The sequence below is a fragment of the Rhopalosiphum maidis genome, chromosome 2, assembly GCF_003676215.2.
Source record: "Rhopalosiphum maidis isolate BTI-1 chromosome 2, ASM367621v3, whole genome shotgun sequence".
Lineage (NCBI taxonomy): Eukaryota > Metazoa > Arthropoda > Insecta > Hemiptera > Aphididae > Rhopalosiphum > Rhopalosiphum maidis.
Genome location: NC_040878.1, coordinates 22,478,819 through 22,500,859, shown reverse-complemented (window position 1 = coordinate 22,500,859; position 22,041 = coordinate 22,478,819). Strand labels below are relative to the sequence as shown.

Here is a 22,041-nt window from a genome sequence, read left to right as displayed (position 1 = left end):
ATTATGAAGATATTATAAACATAAATTATAGAGTAAATTAAATTGAAATATACCTATATATATATTATATAGTAAATAATTATTATATATTTTGCAATATTGGGCAAAAATTGTAAATTGTAATTGTATAATTTTAGATTATCTCAGTCAGAGACAACACATTTGGGTATAACGTCCTCTTAAGTGTTGTTATAAATAATAATAAAATGTTTAATAGGTATATATTTTCAGTTTTGCATATTGTGTACCCGAAAATTATTAATGACTTATAATAAGTGATAATAGGACGCTACACCCACATTTATTGTCTCCGTCTTACGAATGTAAGACATTACAAAAACTGTTTTACGTGAGAAATATCCAAGAAGGCTAATAGCCATAAACTCATAACTAACTATTAAGAAATTACATTTTCACCGCATTAAAAGAGGCACTTTGGCCACCTTTGGCTATAAAATACTGTAATATCGTTTTTATTTTTTCGATATCGGAACTATAATAAACGTTATTCATGTTTGAAAAACACATAAATAATGGAATTTTAAGCAATAAGAACTTTTTTGTATAAGTGATCAAAAAAATAAAACAATGTTTCGCTGATAATGTTCTCAGCTATATTGTACGTGTACCTATATCAATTTGGAATCACTAACTAACCTGGGTGGTTCTATGCCATGCATAACAGTTTTTGCTATGTTTTATATTTTCGTCTTACTAACATATAATATAGAAAATTAGCGTTCAGTAGAATCTATTTTATGCTGTTATCTTTAATATTAAAGTCAATTTAACTATAACAAACTTAAAGATTAGAATATTATTTAGGGTACCACGTAAGCTTTTATTGCTATTTTTATTTTAAAGTAAGTTATGAGCATTTTACTGTTTTAATATTTTACATAGCTATAACTTAGTTTAAAATTAAAATAAATGCCTCCATGATACTCTCGAATCTTGATAATATTCTTACCTTTAATTTTGATAATAGTCAATGAATAGGTAAATTGATTTTTATCAAGCTAACAGCATTAATGATTTTTTTCTGAACTTAAATTTGTTACGGCGTATGGTGTTAGTAATACGAAGACAGCATATACTGGTACGACGTCTTCTTAATGTAACTTGGGTCGAAAATACAACTCATGACTTAATCACTACACTCAGGATAACGTTCTGATAATATTAATTTTGAACACGAATTTGGATTCGTCACTAAATTATCTATGCTTTAATACAATTATCAATAGGAAGTTGAAGAATATTCTACAATACAATATTAAATGTCCACATTGATTTTAAACTTTGTGTCACTTGTCGTTTAAATAAGTTAAAATGTATGTATATTTCAAGTGTTTCACGAAATTACAATTGTACATCATAAAAACTAATAAACTATGGCCTCTTTTAAATATTTATTAGTTTTTTTTCATTCTAAATTATTTTATTCTATTGACTATGCATATTTTCTTAAACTACCACGTAAAAGATAATTGCATTCTCTTATATGTTTGGTGACTAATATAACGATACGCTAAAACTAAACACAAAACAGAAACATTAATTAACATACATTTTAAATTCAATGGAGCTGTTAAAGTTACATAGAGGTTTTATTTGTGTATAATATATTTTTGATAAAATTGTGAAAAATAAAAACAATTTGTTTCATATAAAATATAATATAATCAATGATATAACATTTAATTTATAAATAGTACATTATTACAAAGATAAGTTTTTGAACATTTTGAAAAACAGCTTTCGTGAATAAGGGTATTAATATAAAATTAATACCAATAAATAGCTTACATTTTATTTAGACATTTTGTATACTATTGTATGTATTTGTTTTACATTATTTAACACTAAATAATGTATTCATTATAGCTGTCTAATTGAAATATAACCTCTGTTATTAATCAAGAAGTATTCTTTAACTATTTCATTAAATTGTGAACAAACGATATAGGTTGACGTTTTTGAAAACTTTAACTTTTAGATTTTAGACGTTAACCTTTTAAAATTAACATTTAAATTCATTCAGATTATTAGAAGTACCAAATTTTCAAATACTTAAAATTTTGAAACACATAATATTAAGATTTTACCACATTTGTTACATTAATTAGCATCATGATTTTTTGTACTAAACCTAAGCGGCAAATACCGACAAATCACAGTTACAAAATATAAATAAATAAATTACAAATTTATGTAATATTGATTAGTTAATAGTTATGATTATAAACTATGATTAGATATAATATATATATTTTACATATCTAGAAAAATATCTGAAAATACGATATTATTAATTTTACTCACAACTCGAGTGTACCTTGACTAATTGAGTAACTGTATACTTTGTAGTGTATGTGTATTAAAAGAGGTTATACACCCGTGTATGTTGTGTCTGGCTTATGTACATTACACTACCCCCTCCCTATTTAAGTTTTTTTTAAAGTTAAATGGATGAAAGGGAGGTAGTGAAATGTACTAATGTTTGTCAAACGTACAACATAGCAAATTAGTGTTCGGAAATTTCAATTGTAGTAATAAGCTTTAATAATATAATAAAAATTGATCAAAAGAACATTATCTGTAATTTTTTGTGGGGTTTTTAACATATTTTAATTTTAAATTGTATTCTGAGAATTTTTAAATTTTAATATTTTATATATATTCATAACATGCTTAAAAATTAAAATATCGTAAAAACTTCAAGTGAAAATACAAAATAGAAAATGTTCATTCGTTTATGTTTGATAATAAGTCAATTTACTTTATTGTTAATGGTAATTGTGCATAATTGGAACTGTTGAACAGAAATTTGATATGTTTTAGGTACGTAAGACGAAGGCAAAACATGTGGTTGTGGCAGGCACGTATACAAAAAAATTAATTCGGGGGGAGGAGGGGTTTAAAAAATTTAGCAATACAAATTGTGCCACAATATAATAAGAACATTTTTTCCTCGTTACTCGAAATTATTTTGGGGGGTGGGAGGGTGAACCCCCAAGCTCCCCCTGTATACATGCCTGGGTTGTGGCGTCCTCTTTAGATTGAATTTAAATAAGTTTCAAAAATGCTAAAATATTTTAAGATTTATATATTTTTTAAAAAATGCTAAAATAAATATTTTGTAAAAATTTCCAGTCCTTACGGTTATTTATTTTTTAGTTACAAAATAGTAATTTTGTATTTCTATATAAAAAACCTTTGTATGTCGATAACTATAATGAAAAAAATACCACTTATCACATACTTATCAGATTTTTGTATTTTTAACATTGATAAATACAAATTTAAACTATTCTAACCTTAATTTATATGTTTTCCCCTAAAATCATAAGATTTAACACACGTTGGAAAATGCACCGTTGGCACGTGTCAATAGGACGATGTCCTTAGAGTCTATCCAATGTAATTAAATTAATAATACATGAATAATCTGCAGTGCCATATATTTAATAGTATTAATAAATTACTTTTATCATATAAATGTTATGAATTCATTATGCATCATATTATAATATTGGTAAATAATGTTTGTCTATACACTTTGTAGTCTTTTTACCTTTGAAAGTCGTTAAGTTTTTATAACTTATAATACTATTTTATTTTAAATATTGTAATTAATATATTTCAATTTATTATATTATAACATTTTTGTTAATAGCTATGAGAAGTTATTGATCAGGAAATATTATGTAGATTAAATTTACTTGAATAGCATTTTCACCATGTTCTGACCGTTTTTGTTTTATTATTTGTTACAAAAAAAAGAGTGTTTGTGGTAGTATAGTGATAATAGTACAGCATATGATGAACCTAATGATATTGTATATAAAAATAAATCATTGAAAAACTTTCATTTAAAATAATTGTGTGCCAGTGTTTTTAATATTAAATTTTAAAGCAAGTTTTTTCATACCCTAAAAACATTCCAGAAATAATTTTTATACTAATTTGATAATTTAGAATAGAAGTAAATTCTTTAAAAATATTGTACACAAAACTGAGGGTATTACATAAAACTTGTTGAATTATTTTTCATCTAGAAAAAGTTTCTGATCAATAAAAAGCTCATTTCATATTAAAACAAACATACTTTCGCTCCGAATCACTAATAAAAATATATTATACAACAGTGATCAAGAAATAAATTTAAATTTATACATGATAGCTGCTCTTTAATTTGGAGTAACACTTAAAGACTAAGGACTAAGACATTTGTTAAATTCTTAAAGCTAACAATAAAAGTATTCCTACTAATATATACTATTTAGTATTATAGTACATATATACATCTCTATTTAATGTGGCATCTATGTATGAAAAATAGTATTTAACCGTTAATATTATTTATTTATTTTTAAAGTTTTTTATTCTAAATTTTTTAGGTAACAATGGAAGTCTGAAGTATTTACAAAATGTGGTAAGTTATTTGTCATATATACTTAACAATATATTATCATTTGTTGTTATTATTAAGTTTAAAAAAATTGTTATTTATATTTAAACATAATACTTATATTGAACGAAAATAGGGAATTACCTTATAATAGTCAATTGTTCTTTACATCTATTTATTAAAATTTATAAAATTATATTGTTATCTTACTTTTAAACTGCCAGCAGTGAGCAGACAGCTAGTACATGTATCATGTATAGATGTATAGTGTATACCGTATAGTATATATATGCCTATTACATGTGTTATAATATAAATCTACGGACCTTGTAAAAACCGACTATTAGGTATAATGCCAATTTGACTTATGAGTTATGAGTAATTAGAACAACATTGGTTAATTGATCAATTAGTATTGTGGACGCAAATATGGATACGATTATTGTATTATTAAAAGTATTGGACACATTTTGAAATTAAAATTCTCCCTTTTCGCTCTCATAATTTCAGTATTAATTTATTTTGAGTATGCTGACGACATTGCCTTGAAAATATACGATAGTAATGACCATTGTAATGTTTTAATGTATTAACGGATCGATTCCCATGCAAAGCCAGTTCAAGGATTTATTTAGACGATAATCAATTACGTGGATTGTTGGTGAATGTGTGTGGAAGTAGTATTATAGTACTGTAATATATCTAGTCATAGTATTTAGCAGTAGTTATAGTAGAAATCTGAAGTAGTACCTATTATATATTTATTTATGTGTAAGTATTGAAAAATCGTTTTATGAGTTTTTAAAGAATTTGAGAAGAATTTTACTTATAAATAAATATAATTTATAAGTAATATAGTGTATAGGCAATATAATTATAAACATGTATACTGTATAGTGTATACATACAGTATACCTTTGGAAATTTTTATGTATACATATACATAAAAACATTTACATTGTATACATTTACAATTGTATCATGATTATTAATTATAAAATATTAGGTACCTACCAGACACAAATTAAATTTTGTGAAGGTTATTTTTTTATGTTGTTTCTATACTTATATGTAGATTTCTTTGTTCCGAGTTATTTCATATGCGCGAGTCTGTATAAAATATATTATAAAACTATTTCTCCTAGACTTGCCAAAATAGAAATTTATATACTTAATAGTTAATACCTAATGAAATAAGTACTTATTAACGTTAAACTAGTGCAAGTTTCGTGATTGGCTTTTGTTTTTTAAATAATTTTAATTGTATACTAAAATAAAATAGTAAAAACATTATTGATTAGTATCTAGTAAATAATTCTATATCTATTAAAAAAAAAAAATATTTCTTTTGTATAGAGCTATATTGTTGTTTTAATTTTTTAAATATGTAAATTTAATTAAAATATTAGTATATTTCAAAATTCTGTTATGAATATAGGATTATTTTAACTCTATGACAATGATTATTTTTTATATTATTAATATTAATATACTATTGATTATAGGTAAAACAAAGATCTAAATATCTGATCGCCAATTAATTAGGATTTTTTAGTCTTATAATTTTAAATGTATTTCTGTATAGTTTACAAAGACTTTTTAGGAGTATTAGCCTTTTTTATCTCTTTTAATTTTAATAATGTTAAAACTTTAGAATTAAATTATAGTTTAATTAAGTAACTTAACAATAAAATATATCTTAAATGATGAGTAATGAATATTAGATTTTATTAATATACCTACGAGTAAAATAACATTGATCATTTTCGAATTGAGATAACACCCTGTCTGTATAGTGCATGTATTTTATTTTACAATTATACTTGATTAAAAATGAAAAATCCATGAGATATATTATGCACCATCCCTTACCGGGTCTCCTCCTTTCCCGTGAGCACACCTTGCTGTTTAAACAATACATCGAAGCCACGTGCTCTGTTGAAATCTATATTGCACGTGTTATAAATGCGTGGTCGTGCTGGTGATATACACTATAATTCTAACTGGAAAGAGAGAGAGAGAGAGAGAGAGAGAGAGAGAGAGAGAGACTAGAGAGAGGGTTAAAATATATTAATATAATGTTATATGGTTAAATTATATGTCTGATTTTGAATTATCGATTGTAATACTTAGAAAAGCAGACTAAATAAATTTCAGGTAAAAATTATACTAACGTTTTCATATTATATAAGAATAAAATATTGAAATATTTTGAAGGGTTGTAAGAGAATAATATTATGTAATATATCTTTCTCTCTCATATTCATATTTCACAATATTTAATTAATTACAGTTATAAAACTTAAATTTTTTTAATCATACAAATGCATCACAGTATGTCAGTATCACACTCAATAAAAAGCCATTATTTTTTATTGTAATAATGAAAATGTTTTAAATAATAGATAATGACATAATATTATGTAGCATATCGTATCTTACTTCGGCGCGCCCCGAACCAGACCCATAATTATCCGACAACGGGCTGGCAAATACAACCAACTGTTTTCCATGAACTAACCGATGGAAAATGTAATGAGTAGACCAAGTGTTTACCGCGATTTTACCGCGGTCTAGACTCTGCCGATACGACTGCGGTATAAACACGGTTGAGGGCTTGAGACGATCGTTGATCATATTATGAATGGTCGTATTCGTCGGATGCATTTTACTTTTACGCGTCCGTCGCGCGGTCTGATTATAATCATTATATCTTATTATATCGATTAAATCGTTTTCGCGTCGCTATTCGTAATTGTGTATATATAATAGTGCCAATAGTTTTGTGCAGACTGTCAAAATTCCAATGAACTAACCAGTCAATCAAAAATCAAATATAATATTTTCCACTGATGCGTGCGTCACCTGTATCGTCTGTATCCGGAGAAATAATTAAGGTAAAGCGCTGATGCGCTGCATATATTATATATGATGTACATAATGCAGAGGTTCCATGTACGAATTTAAGCAATTTCATACACGGTTGCTTAATTTGTCTATACAACTTTATTGTACTTGCATATTTTAATATGTCAAATATGTGTGTGTAATATGTAGGTACATATAGGCTTACAAAATAACCTCAGAAAAATAGTCATGTATTTTAAATTACAGAGGAACTTTGTTTAACCGTCACTCCGATTATACCCCGTCATACATAAATATTATTAAATAAATGAAAAATATTTACCGTTATAAATGATCTGCCGACGAATGAGAAATTTTTCCATTTCGAAAACGCAAACAATCGGCAAGCAAACAAAAATAATAGAATATTTGGAAAAGAAATCTTGATTCGATTATAAACAATCACAACGATTTTTTAAAAATTATACATTACAGTATTTCATAATAAAATATATTTTATACGTATATATATACTTACATAATATGTACAATAATGTACGAAAATTAAAAATCAATTTTTTCGTTTTTTTTTTCATAAAAAAAAAACAATTACAAAATGTTTCCATACATCCGATTAACCCATTTGAATATTCGATAATTCGTCGGGGCTTTATAGTCTGGTGCCTGGCGGGTAATTAAAGTTCCGCTGTAATCATTTATCACATAGAATCACCAATCGGCGTTGTCCATGTCCTTTGATTGTGCATATGCAAACTGCAGACTACCGATACGTCATATTGATAAATACATCATAATTTCATTAATCATGACCATTGTCAACTAATAAGTGGTAACATATTTACATCACGGTTCATATATTTAGTGATGTTTTGTGACTACTACACATATTGCAATAATTGGCTATTTTTAGTTCTGTGACTGGAGCCGGCACACATAGGAAGAACAACTTGTTAATTGTCATACTTAACTATACTTACTACTTTACTATATTTAAGTCTACTCGAAAGATATGTATGTACTTTTTATATCTGCCTTAATGCCTAATGGTATGTATTTCCTTTTGATTCCGAACAGATCGGGCGGTCTGCGTTTGGACGAATTACATTTTTACCCGTATAATAAAAGTAATGTATTTGGGCGAGTTTCTTATAATGTGTTTAAGCGAGACAATATAAAAGATAAAAATTATTATATAAAATCTATTGGGACATGAGCATTTGTTACAAAAAAATCAAGTAAAAATTAACACAAAATGAAATACTATAAATAAAAATATTTACAATAATCGATGGTCATATTAAAAAAACAAGAATATTAAAAAACAAGCTGGGATAAGTAAATGTTAGGTGAAATTAAGATTTTAGAGTATTTACAATGTATGGGCGTAAAATTTCCAGGAAAAATTTTAAAAAACAAATATTTTTTTTTAATATTCATAATATTTTAACTTAATTTATGATCATCTAAATCATTTTAATTTTTAATTACATACACACTTACACACAGTCCCAAGTCTGTCAAAATGAGAGGGAAATTGATTGATAAAATACAGCATCTAAGTATATTAAAAAAAAAAAAGGTCGCACAAACACATTATGTAATACAATATTGTAACACATTACAATTTTTAAAAATTTTCCCAAACGCATTACTCCCATAATTCATTTACAATTAAATTCAATTAAATGTACGTATATACTATTACATAATATAACCGTATAGGTGCTAAAAAGTTAAATAATTGTTAAATATTTATATTTTCATTTATTAATTGATTAAACGATATACAAGAATATATTTATAAATTATAAGTAATAACTGATAATTAAGTATATTAAATATTATTTTTAAATTTGTTCAAAATATTACTATAATAAGTATACCTAATTTAATAACTATACTATTATTATTTATTACCATTATTGTAAAAACCTTTCATAAATGGATTATTAATTATAATATTTTTATTACAACAATATAAACATCCAGTTAACTTGTAGACTTAAATGGTATATAGGTTTCGATTGCCTCGTAAGACTCAAAACGATTTGACATTTTATCCTTGCCTTAAAAATTAACAAATAACAATTTTTTAGTACGTGTGTATTAAAATATATGATACATTAAATACAATTAACTTAGACATTATACATCATAATGAATTAATAAACGATATGCTAATTAATTACGTTCCTTATAGGTAGTTTATTAGACATTTTAACATCCATTTTTATTTTATTTTTATTCTGAACTAAATAATATTATTACCTATTTATTTGTATTATTCATTATATCAATTACTAAGTCTTAAAAAGGCTAAAACGTTGAGTTTCAAAATAATTGTTTTTTTGCGATATTTAAAACTGTCAGCTGTTCAGTACACGTCAGGGGGGCTGAAACGTTTTAGACTCCCTGCAGTTTCAGCAAATTTGTAATTGAAATAAGTACCTATATTATATAAGATGTTATGTTTTTATAATTTCTTTAACATTTTAAGTTTATTATAAAAACTCTGTAAGCGTATATAATTATAAAAATTGTTGTTAATAGTAAGGTACTTCACCCATTTGCCAAAAATTAACCTAAATCACTAGGAGGTATTTTATTCAGCAACTCCTCCTCTACCAAATTGTGGCACTGGGGAGGCACCATACCACCAAATTTTCGTGTTGATAGTATTTTCAATTAAATATCCAAAAATCTGACCGTATTTTTATCTGTTACTATATAATATACCAATGGACTATGGTATTATTTTTCTGATTAAAAAAGTCTTCACTTAAGTGATGAAACTTGAGAAAAATAAAATGTGCTGTATCTATGCATAAAAAGGTCTGCGTGCAGCAGACGACTGTAATGATACGACTGATTACGCATGGGAATCGCTTGCATATACAATAACAGGCTTGTCGAATGCAAGACGCGTTATTTGTGCATACGAATAGTGTATGCAGTAGGGTCGATGGTACGGGATAACGTAGTTTAGTGGGCCCGTTGACCTCTCCGCGCTGCGATGGTAACAATCGCCCGAGCCCCAACAGGTGTTCCTGGCGTCGCGCGCGATCCATGTGTTTCCTCCCGCCGAGACGACCACGGCCGCGACCCACGTCGTTGTTGTCGCTGCCGCCACCGCCCGTACACCGAGTCACATGTGTGCCCGCGACCACCGCCGCGGCCCAACGTCATTTTGCCACCACTACACTATAACGCAATAATGTTGCTATATGCTGAATGCATCCGGGACAGTGGTAAATAATGCACGACATGCAGCGTTGACACGTGCCCGGTGCCCCCAAAGACATCTGCTCGCCTGTGTAAACGTATATTTAGTATTCACGCATACAACTCAGAAAAAGCCGTGCTAGATTTAACGAGTGTGCAAAGGGTTTAATGTACCAGGGTCTATAGGGTGAAGATTGAATTTGTTTTAGGTGCATCAAGTTGATGCCTTCAATTTTCTAACTTTGTAAAGTGATAATAAGTTATCAAAAATATTGGTTAAGAAGACAATTATTTTAAGAAATTACTCGCACCCGTTAATTTTAAACGTTAAGGATTCAGTGTATCCCTACTTGTGACTGGATTTAAATCGAAACATTTATGCCAGGAGATACCACCCTATAGTTGAAATACTAAATTTTTTAAACCGATAATTATTTTTATCAAATACTAAAAAATATTTAAGTGATACATCAAATGACTTATAAATAGCAATTTTTTTTGAAGAGGACTTCCATATTAATATAGTTGTACCCCAATCTTCCGAAACTTAGATCTAGCTTTGAACACGCTAATACCTACCTACAACCTACGTCTCTAGTTGAAGTAAAACAAAACACATCGTTATCCCACTTCGTTTTGAGTTACGACCGGTCAACGGCGAATGGCACGCTGGCTAGCGATTAATGCCATCGGTGGTTTGGGGTGGTGGTTGGGGTACCGGAATAGTTTAGTGACGGAATCGCCATCGAAAAGTGTCGATCGGAAACACAGCGGCGGCAACGTTCTCATCCGTTCGGCTGGCGGACGTCGGTGATCTTTATAAATATATATTATATACGACGCGGCCGCGACGAGGCGCGCGCGGTGTGTATACGGACAGAAATAAAACCGCACGTCGACGGGTTATATTCGTGTCCTCCTATACCCCATGGCGGAACACGCACCGACCGCTATACTGTATACATGTAGACGCTAATGCGCTATACTTAACTTTTGTATAAATAAATTGGTTAGTGCTAGGTCTTGAAATAAACCCCCGCGGCCGCCGCGTCCGATATCGTGCCCGCTGGGTCCCCCAGTTCTTCGCGAACAGCCCGGCAGCGCGGCTTCGGTATTACAATATATAATATCGCGACGACCATAGATGAGCAATTATAATAATAATATGTCTTCTATTGTATTCTTATTCGCATGCTTACGGTCAGCCGCCGACACCAACCCCTGTGACGTGATTTCGAGTAAAATATTATACACATACGCTTCGCCAAAACAAGAGCCCGACTAAAAACCCCGGACCGAGGTCGTGGTATCTTCACGACTGTGCGAGTGCACGTCGCCATCGGATTTTCCGCCATTAACTGACAGTTTATCGCAGTAAGTTTACTAAAACAATAATAATAAAAGCGTGATGCATCATACATGCATGTGATGTATATGTACAGCAATATGTTAGTGTGTACATTGAAAAAAAACATTAGTCGCGAGCATAGCGTTATCACGGGGTCGCGTCCGCACGTGTAATCGTATAGTATACGTCTCATGAACTGCACATATGACACCACCGGTTTTTATATTCGTATTTTTTATTATTCTGTTGCTCCCGCCGCGTATTCGTCGTCGTCGACTGATGGACGGACACTTTCTTCTGCGATGTAGTACGATGGGGGTACAGTCGTGTCGTCTCTCGGACGCCAAGTGTATGATACGACGGTACGTACACCGGCAGTAATGCGCACACGCCCGATTTTTGTTTTGGATCGGTGCCAGACTGATGGGGTTGCGCGACGTACGAGGACGGTGCGTTAACTGGTACTTGGTATGTAATCAGTCCACTGAAGACCGATGCCAGGATTTATACTTAAATTGCAAACTGCACCGGGTGTTGCAATAAGCATGCATTCATCCTTCGTCCATTTACACGTTACTTTCACGTTGGTTATGTATAGTGGTGGAATCGGTGATACCATTTTATCCTGTCACCACCTAGCATAATCGTGTTTTATACGATTTTCTTTTGTAATATCATATTTATTTTTATTTGGCATGATTTGTATAGTCATAGTGAGCCGAATTACCCAGTATAATATATACAATATATATATATTAGACGTGTGTAAGAATTTCAAAAATATAATATGAACGATTAGGTACAAAGTATAAACCTTAGGAACATCTTTGTGCAATCTCCAGACACTATGAGATCATGCTTTGAATCCGTAGATATCATAAATTTCAAAATGACTATCAATAACAAAATATTTTTTAACACAAATATATCTTGATTCTTGATTGGACCAATCTGAAATTTGTAAGATGCCTTTTTTGTTACACTTCTTATCAGCTTCTATATGGTGGCATATATCATTTGTTACTATAATGTTGTAAAAAAATTATTTTTCGAATTTCTTGTAACTGAAAAAACATGTTCATAATCTAATGTTTTTCCCAACGAAAGATAGGGTATTTTTAATGTAAATTTCTATTTTTGATACCTAAATTGAGATTAATTTCCCAAACATTCTGTTGGTTTAAAAATATTCTTAAAATTACACTTTAATAATACAACAGAAATATTAGTACAAATTAGGTTAAATTTAGTTTGTAGACTTAATAAAATAAGAAAGATTACCAAAATATCTATGAGAAATTTATTTTTTATTGGTATACATCAGGGGTGGGCAACTGGCGGCCCGTGAACCTTTTTTATATGGCTCGCGCTACATTTTTAAATTACATCATACAATTTCAAAGTCAATTGTCTATACTCTATGCTACGTCTATACTAAATTAAAATGCATAATATTTTGAATGACCTTTTTTTTGCTCTCTATACTCTGGCCCGCTAAATTTAAATTTTCTAAAAATGTTCTAATAACTTTCAGTTACCCATCTCTGCGATACGTGACTGATTTATTAAAGCCAAGATTTTTTATTTGAGGTGAGGGGTAAATATCCTCCTAGTTGCATCTGCATACATTTTCTAGTTCGCCAACACTCAATATTCAACTTCTTTTTATTTAAGAAACATTTTATCTAGTGATGTTATAAAAAAATTATTTTATTTTATGATGCAAAGTATATACAATAATTTTAAATAAATATTTCTTGATTTAATAGTGTATGAATAGTTTTATTGACCCAAACATATAATTGCCTAAGGTGCCTAAGCCACTATACTATACTAGTGTTTAATAAGAAATGAAAATTACACAATCACTGTGTATACTGTATATTATATGTGTGAACCCGATAATAATTAAAAAAAAATTGATTTGAATAAAACTACTTTTCAACTAAGTTGGATTAATATTTTTCACTATATTAATTATAAAAATGTTGTTTAATTATTCACTTATAACTAAACTTTACTAACACAAGTTAGTCCTTTTCATTAATTTATGACATCGACACATCGTATATTTATTACAAGATTACAAATTACGATTATATATTATTTTATTTTTATTTGTATTTACGGACTAGACCTTTGAAAAAAAAATAAGAACCAGGCATCGTGTTCAAAATGTAATCACTAATCAACGATACTTTAATTTAGGTCGTTGCGTGCCCCCCTCACTAGTCACCATCCCGAGTGATATGTATAACTACTTGTAAAAAGTATTTATTTAATAGTTTACTGCGTCATTACTGTGCATAAGGATCTCACGTCGTCCTTTTATCGTGGTCGGTATCAGTACATTGCTATTGCAGTGTGTTGAGTCACTGTTCTTTCCTATATGTAGAAGAAAATATGAGGGATCCAGTCATATATTTGGGAAGGGCCATAAGCTTTAATCTTGAGAGGGAAAGAGAACAATTTCCTACTCCAGTTGTTGTTTAGCAGCGGCATAGTCATCATTTAAAAATAGATGTCGGAACCTATAATGTAAGTTAGATGCATTTGCGGATCTCTTTTTTATTATATACATTTTTCGTATCTACTCATAAGTATATCTAAAGCTAGTAATACGACAGTATTTACACCAATTTACTTGGTGCCACGTACTCACGTACAACTTTGTAAAACTTGAGGCAGTAAGTTTCAATATTTTCCTTATGTTTAAAACGTCTTATTATTTTTATTTCAATCTATATTAATAAAATATTATCATGTATACATAATAAATAGATGAATTAATAACAATTAATTTTATACGAAATTAACCCTGAGGTCATCGGAGTTTCTTTTGTTTTTTCGAACGTGATATATCTATATTACAAACGATGTAAATCACAATTAAGATCATATTGAAAGATCAATGCATATTCAGCGTTGTTATCCGTGTGCAAAATATTGAGATTATTACGCCGTCTGAACTGCAGCCAGTAGTACTTTATATTAGGGTATAAAAGGTATTAGTAAAATTGTATATAAACTATATAGGTGTGTTAATATTTTAAGAAAATATAACTTGAAGGATATTATGCATCTCTGTTTACGTCAATATTGCTTTGAGAATATTATAAGTGCTTAATATATATATAATATAAGCATATACAGTATATGTTATAATATGTAGTTATCTATATAATGGAAGCTAACTATTTTAAATTTTAAATTATCTAAAATGTAATTTTAAAATTCATACGAAACATGCAAGAACAAGGTGAATGCTTTAAAACGTAAAGTTTCGTAATCTAATTAATTGATTCGATATTTTTTATTTTTATAAAATTTAAAAAAAAAACTTTCGTAGTATTTTATTTGTAAGAATGTAATATCATGAACTATGATGGTGTGTTAAAATATGGAACTATGGTAAAATGCCTAAATGCACCACTTGCAACATGTGTGCATGACTACTACTACGCGTAATACGATGTGGATCATTGTTTGATCACTTGTACTAGTTGGACTAATAAGCTATATTTATATATAAATAATGTTAGTGCAATAGTTCGTATGCCCAGTATCATATTAAATCATACATCAGGGATCAAGGTACACGCAGTATTAAATACATCGAATAAGACTTAAGTATTAGTTACGTTTAATGTACATACCTACGCTGTTCGCTGTGTTCAATATTTGGAAAGCGCGCGTGCGTCACAATAAAAAGGCACGCACAAGTAAGTCGCCCCCGCGAAAAAATAAAACTGAAATAAATAAAAACCTATAGAGGATGATAATTTTGTCGTTCACGTTGTATATAATAAATAAAAGAATATAAAACGTATACGCGTTTCAATGAATGATTTTAGTTAGTGGGAGAGGGACTGCACTCGTCTGCCGCATCCGAACACCGTGAAAGGCCAATCGTTTTCTCCGATAATGGGTTTATTTCGTGTCGTTATCTGTACAAGCGCGTGATCCGCGCCACCCAGTCAAACTTTAAAGGTTCCAAGAAACCTAATTGATTTAATTCACGCCGGCTTTGGATTTTATAACGTACGGAACGGTTGCGTCGCGTCTTTCTGTTGCGCGTCTGTTACCGTGGCAACTGTGACGTCACTCTGTCGGCTAGGATGTACTTGTAACTGTATATTATATGTTTAGCTTTATATTATATAATATAAGTTTGACGATATTCTAACATTAAAAGTTTTCGTTTTACGTAATACCTACCCACATTATTATAATACGTTTATGGTTCAATCACGTGTAAACATATTAACGAATTAATGTGCCTAACCGATTTTTAAATAAATTAAAAGTTTTGCTGTAGTTATAAAAATGACCATAGTTCACAGAGCCACTTAATATTATTACGGTGGCATAGAAATTAAGCGAATAACTTAATATTAATAATAATATAGTAATGTACTAATATTATGTATTTATGTGTCGATATGTATAATTACTTATATTATATCATCGTCGTGAGCAAAGCAGTACAAACAAATGATTGAAAAAACAATTCTGTTTAGGACTTGAACTTAAACAATTATATGACATATTATATTATACAGTCAATGTTTGATAAATTACATGATGTGACAATAAACCTTCATACAATTATCCCATAATGGCATAATACATACATTATACATGCATAAGAATATTATAGGCAAGTACCTAACTACCACTGTACCACCTACTAAATGTTTTGACATATTTCAACTGAAGAGTATAAAACGTAATAATTGTGTATTTCATTTTGCGTAGTATATTAAACTAAGTCCTTAGTTTTCTTTCTAATACATTCGCAATACGTATGTCTATACTTTTTTTTCTTTATGCAATAAAATCTTACAGAGGTATATATTTATTATTGATTCACCAAACCTACCCCCATTTGATAAATAATCCTTTAATATAATGTGTTTATTCAAATTCTGATTTTTGAATATTTAGTACCTACTTCTTACTTATAGGTACTACCTAAACCCTATACTTAGAAATCATAATATTTTCTGATATGACGGATTTTATACATAATATAAAAAAATAAGGAGTATCCTATGGTGATACAAACTAATTTTTATCAAAAAAACCCACCTTTTATTACTGTAAATATATTACAATAATATTATAGTTTAATATATTTATTTGATAATTTTTATGCACCTAAATTGAAAGTTATGAAATTACAAAATTAATCATTTGTACCTATAGTCTTAAAAAAACATTATATTTATTTGAATGCATTAAATGTGATAAGCCTTTTATACAGCTATTAATGATCAAAAATAATCTATTTTATATCATCATTATTTTTATTATAATTTATAAATGAAGCTACAAATTAATCTGTAAATGATTAATTATGTGAATTTTGTTAACGTGATATTAAATATTAATAACCTAACCTATTCTAATTACTTAATATATTGTTTCCTGATACAGTGATATTATTAACTGTTAAGTTTAAATCACTTTTACTTAACTATTTATTACTTACATTGAAAATAAAAAAAATCATGTAATGCTTATAATATTAATATTGTAATTATGTATAGTTTCATAAACATTACCTAGGTACTTAAACATTTATTTTTAATGATCTGAAATAATAATCTAACTTATTACCTAATGAAACCATTTTAGTGAAGCTTTGATAGCTGTAATGTTTTTCACATTATTGATTACTATTTATGATATTAATTATTAATTCAAAAACGTTTCTACCGTTAATGAATTATGATAAAATCATACACGTTATTACGTATATACATTTATTATCTACACCAATAATAATTGAACACGTACAAGATACTATAATTATTAATGAGATCAATATTAAAACTTTCTCAGTAATTACTAATTAGTAATAAACTACTTACTAATTTTCTAGAAAATTACTAAAAAAACTAATGAAAACCTAAAAATGTAAATAACTAGTTTTAAAAAAAATTATTTTAAATATTTGATAGCTAGTCAAATTTGAAAAATGAGCTGCTAGGGCTAGACTTAAACACAGATGTATAGTACTTGTGTCATTATATATAATTAAATTTTTTTATATCTTTGATAATTATCATCAGGATAATGGTTACAATTGCCAAAATATGAAGATTGAAGACTTAGCCCATTTGCAAAGTCCTAACAATATAATAACATGTTAAAATGTTAAAATGTTAACATTATTACTTAGTTAAACCTACAATATGACAATAAGTACATTAACTCGTACCTATTACAAAAGAGATGTAAAATTATTATTACGTGAATATTATGTTTACATACCTGATTTAGTTATTTGTCTATTTGTGTCACTAAAGAAACAAATAAAATCACTTTAAAATAGTTTGATTCATTGATTGTATAAATAAAATGTTAGTTTTTAACGGCTTCGTGAAATGAAAGTCCTAATTTCTATTTCCTAATAGATATGTGTGTAACCTAGTACCGACAGGATACAGAAAGTATGTGTCATTTATTTATGAATTAATGAATTATTAACATAAAGTAATAACTTCAATAGTGCTGATAAATTAATATTATAAATACATATTAAAAACAAAATAAATCATTGCATTTAAAAAAAAAGATTTTTAGTGGAGCTCAGGTTAAATAAATTACACATTTGTTGAAATTTCTTTCAAAATTATTCAGTTATTTATTTGTTGGTTGTTTATTACGCTTAGAGAAACTATTGAAAAAATTAATCATCTAATAAAGTTCTAGATTTATTTTTTAATTAAAAAAATATGACTATTTAAAACACTTGAACCTTGAGGACCAGAAAAAATGTACTTAAGAATAAAAATGCACAGTTGAATAGTTATTTTGAAATTAAAGTAGTTAATACACTAATACGTGATACTTAACGTATAACTTTTTTTGATCGGCTTTATGTAAATTGTAACAACAGATATTATAATTAATAATAATTAATATAAACAATTATATATTGATTATTGTACAAAATTGATGTACAAATTATTTAATCTAATTTAAAATTCTAATATTCTATTGTCTCTATTTTAATACGATTATTACCAGCTAGTAAATATTAAAATAGATATTTACTATTCTTATTTCTAAAATGATATAAAATGTCAGTTGCTATTTATTTATGCATTAGTGTTTGACATATTTATGATCACCACGCCTTACTGTACAAACATGTTAAAAGTGGAACTTTTAATTGATTTAATACACTTTAATTAGTTAAAACAATCACTATTTACTATCATGGATTATAATAATATTATAAATTATAATATAACTTGGGATACATTGTTGAATTGTTTTTAAATAACTTTAAACAAAAAAAAGTCAGTTAAAAACTATATAGGCAATAAACATTTTATAATAAATTCCATTAATTATTAATTACCTATCTATATAGTAGATAGTGACGCTGAACAAAATAAGTTTATGTTCAGCTTCGGTCATCATAAATTCTTATTTATAATATATATTTTCAAAACATTTCAATGTTACATCATCTTACATGGCATCTAAAAACTCAATAATAGGTATATCTAATATTTTTATTATTTAAAATCATTTAATGATCAAATGACTAAATTAAATGATAAATAACTTGACTATTGGTTTTTTTTATGTCTGTAAACTTTTCTTATAGTAAAAAAAAATATTATACTATCTTAAACGTTGAGATGATTTCTAGTAGCAAATTGGATCTAGTTGATACTTTGGAGGGTCAAATATCCTAAATACTTTTCAAAATAATCTGAGGAAAAAATAAAGTTTTAATTCAAAAATAGTTTCGACAAAATCGAAGTCTTTTCTTTTTTTATTGAATTTAAAAAATGAATAACTGTTAGAAACTTAAATAATATTAATAATTCCACAACAAAAATAATTAGTTATATTTATATTGGAATTTACTAGTCTAGAATTTAAATATTCAAAATATTTTAATTATTTTAGTGTAAAACATACATTTAAAATTAATGATATTTTTATCATTTTTTTTTCGATTGATCGTTAATAAAAAATGTGTGAGTAAAAAAGCTTAAAAATTTTATCAAGGTTCCTCACAATTAGTTTTTACAACAATAAAAAAATAAATATCAAATATATACATTTTCACAATAGCTTATAATTGTAAAAACTATTTGTTAGGAACCTTGTATTAAAAGTTTAAGCTTTTTTACTCAAAAATGTTTTTAATAATGATTAATTGAAAAAAATCATTTAAAAAGTTATCAATTTTTACATAATTCATATTAAAATCCCCAACATAAATAAATTAATTTTAATACCTAAGATTTGAAAATTTTATAAAAGATTTCTCATAAGTTTTTTTATTGAAAATTAAAGAAAAATTTTAAGCACGAAGCCACATACATTTTTTGAGCTCTATAAATTATCTAAAAATGTTTGGTCAAAATTAATTTAATCTTCCGTATTATAACTAAGCAGCTGTGTATTATGTGATACTTTTTTTCAGTGGCGCCAAAATATATATTTAGCTATGAAAATAGTCATAGGCGAATTTAATAGGTCGGGGATTACCTTTATCATTAAGTGTGCAAATTTACATCAACTTAACCTAGATGGGTGTCAAAATTTTATGTAGAGGTGTATAATGTCATTAGATAAAATTTTATGATTATAAAGAATTCAACTTAACTACTTGGTCATAGGCGTCACCATTGTTTATATTAGGTTTTTTTAGGTATTAGGTATATTTGGTATTTTATTAAGTTTTGTTTAAATACGAATTGTATGATCTTTATGATATTATAATTTATAATATCCCATTTTATAAACATAAATAATAATAGTTTACAGAAAATTTGTTTCTTAGAAGGTATTAATGTTAAAACCATCATTGTTCCGGATAAATCATAACGTTGGTAATAATAATATCAATGTATCAATAAAAAGCCCTGTTTCCGTATTTAAAGTATTTGATTTATGATGATATAATTATAATTTATTAAAAAAATTCAAAATATTTTAAAATACTTAATGAAGTTCCCAGTCCAATATTAATAATACTATGTAATGAATTATAGTTAATTTAGTTAATAACTTTTAAAGTATAAGTAATGAAATATAATTATTTAATCATTTTTTTATTTCAATTTAAAGGATATTTGGGTGGGTACTCATATTTAGTTTTATCAATAATGTATTACAAATATCACTAATATCAGGTACATGCAATTTAGTCATTTAGATAACATAAACTCGTAATTAATTGTATTTTAAATTAATTTCGATTCAAATTAATAATAATCGTGTATATTAATAATGCTATAATAATAATGTAATTTAGCAAGTAACTCATATAACATTTAAGAATAAAATAATAATAATAATTATTGATTAAAATTTAGAACAAAACATTTTATGTTTAATTATATGTAATTAATATCGATTAATAACTAAGCGTAAAACTTTTATTATAGTATAGTATTAAGTGTCTATAGTGAAGTTTTGTCAATTTTAATAATCTCAATTATATTTAAGATGAATACTTATTTTACTGCACTTTTTACGCTATATATATATATATATATATATATATATATTATATGTCTCCCTCTCCATCAACTGAACTCTTAAAGATCCTTGATAAAAAAATACATAACATACGTATGTTAAAAAATATTTTTATACAAGTAATGTCAATATATTTGAAGTTGGTAACGTAATTATTAAATATTTAAACTTATTTGTCATTAATTATACTATATTAATACTTAAATGTAATCTTCAGTATGGATTATACATTTATACCGACTAAAGGTTAAAATTTTATAAAACACACGACCTAAAATAAAAATATTTTCATAATGCCTTTGAACAAAATAATGTATTGTGGGCAGAGTATTAATTTATTAGAGTTTTCATTTTAGTTTATCTAATGATTCTATAATATAATAGTATGACGGATCATGAAAGTTTTGAGACACTACAAAATCCCAATGAAACTCACGGTAGTAGTGCATAACTTTCTGTGACTCAGGAGATATCATCAGATTTTTTTTAGTTCCCTTAATAATAATAAAAATAATAAATTGCGTTTAACGACCACAACGGGATATTGGTACATGTGTCGCGCAAACTCAAAACACACACACGTTGCCGCACTCGGCGTGGGTTATTGCGCGTGAAACGGGATTACCGTCGAACGGGATTGCTTACGCGCAGATTTTCTTTTAAAAACAAT

General features: G+C 27.5%; 1 protein-coding gene across 2 annotated transcripts in view; it reads left to right on the top strand.

The window, feature by feature from the left end:
- The window catches only part of LOC113551534 (myocyte-specific enhancer factor 2-like), an 80,999-nt gene that overhangs the window by 13,017 nt on the left and 45,941 nt on the right, over window positions 1–22,041 (top strand). The window contains exon 2 of one of the 2 annotated variants that reach the window (XM_026953822.1): window positions 4,404–4,438. The gene's annotated coding sequence lies outside the window, so the exon portion shown is untranslated. Of the gene's footprint in view, window positions 1–4,403; window positions 4,439–11,715; window positions 11,879–22,041 lie in introns of those variants that run through there. The other variant, XM_026953824.1, reaches the window with a different exon arrangement.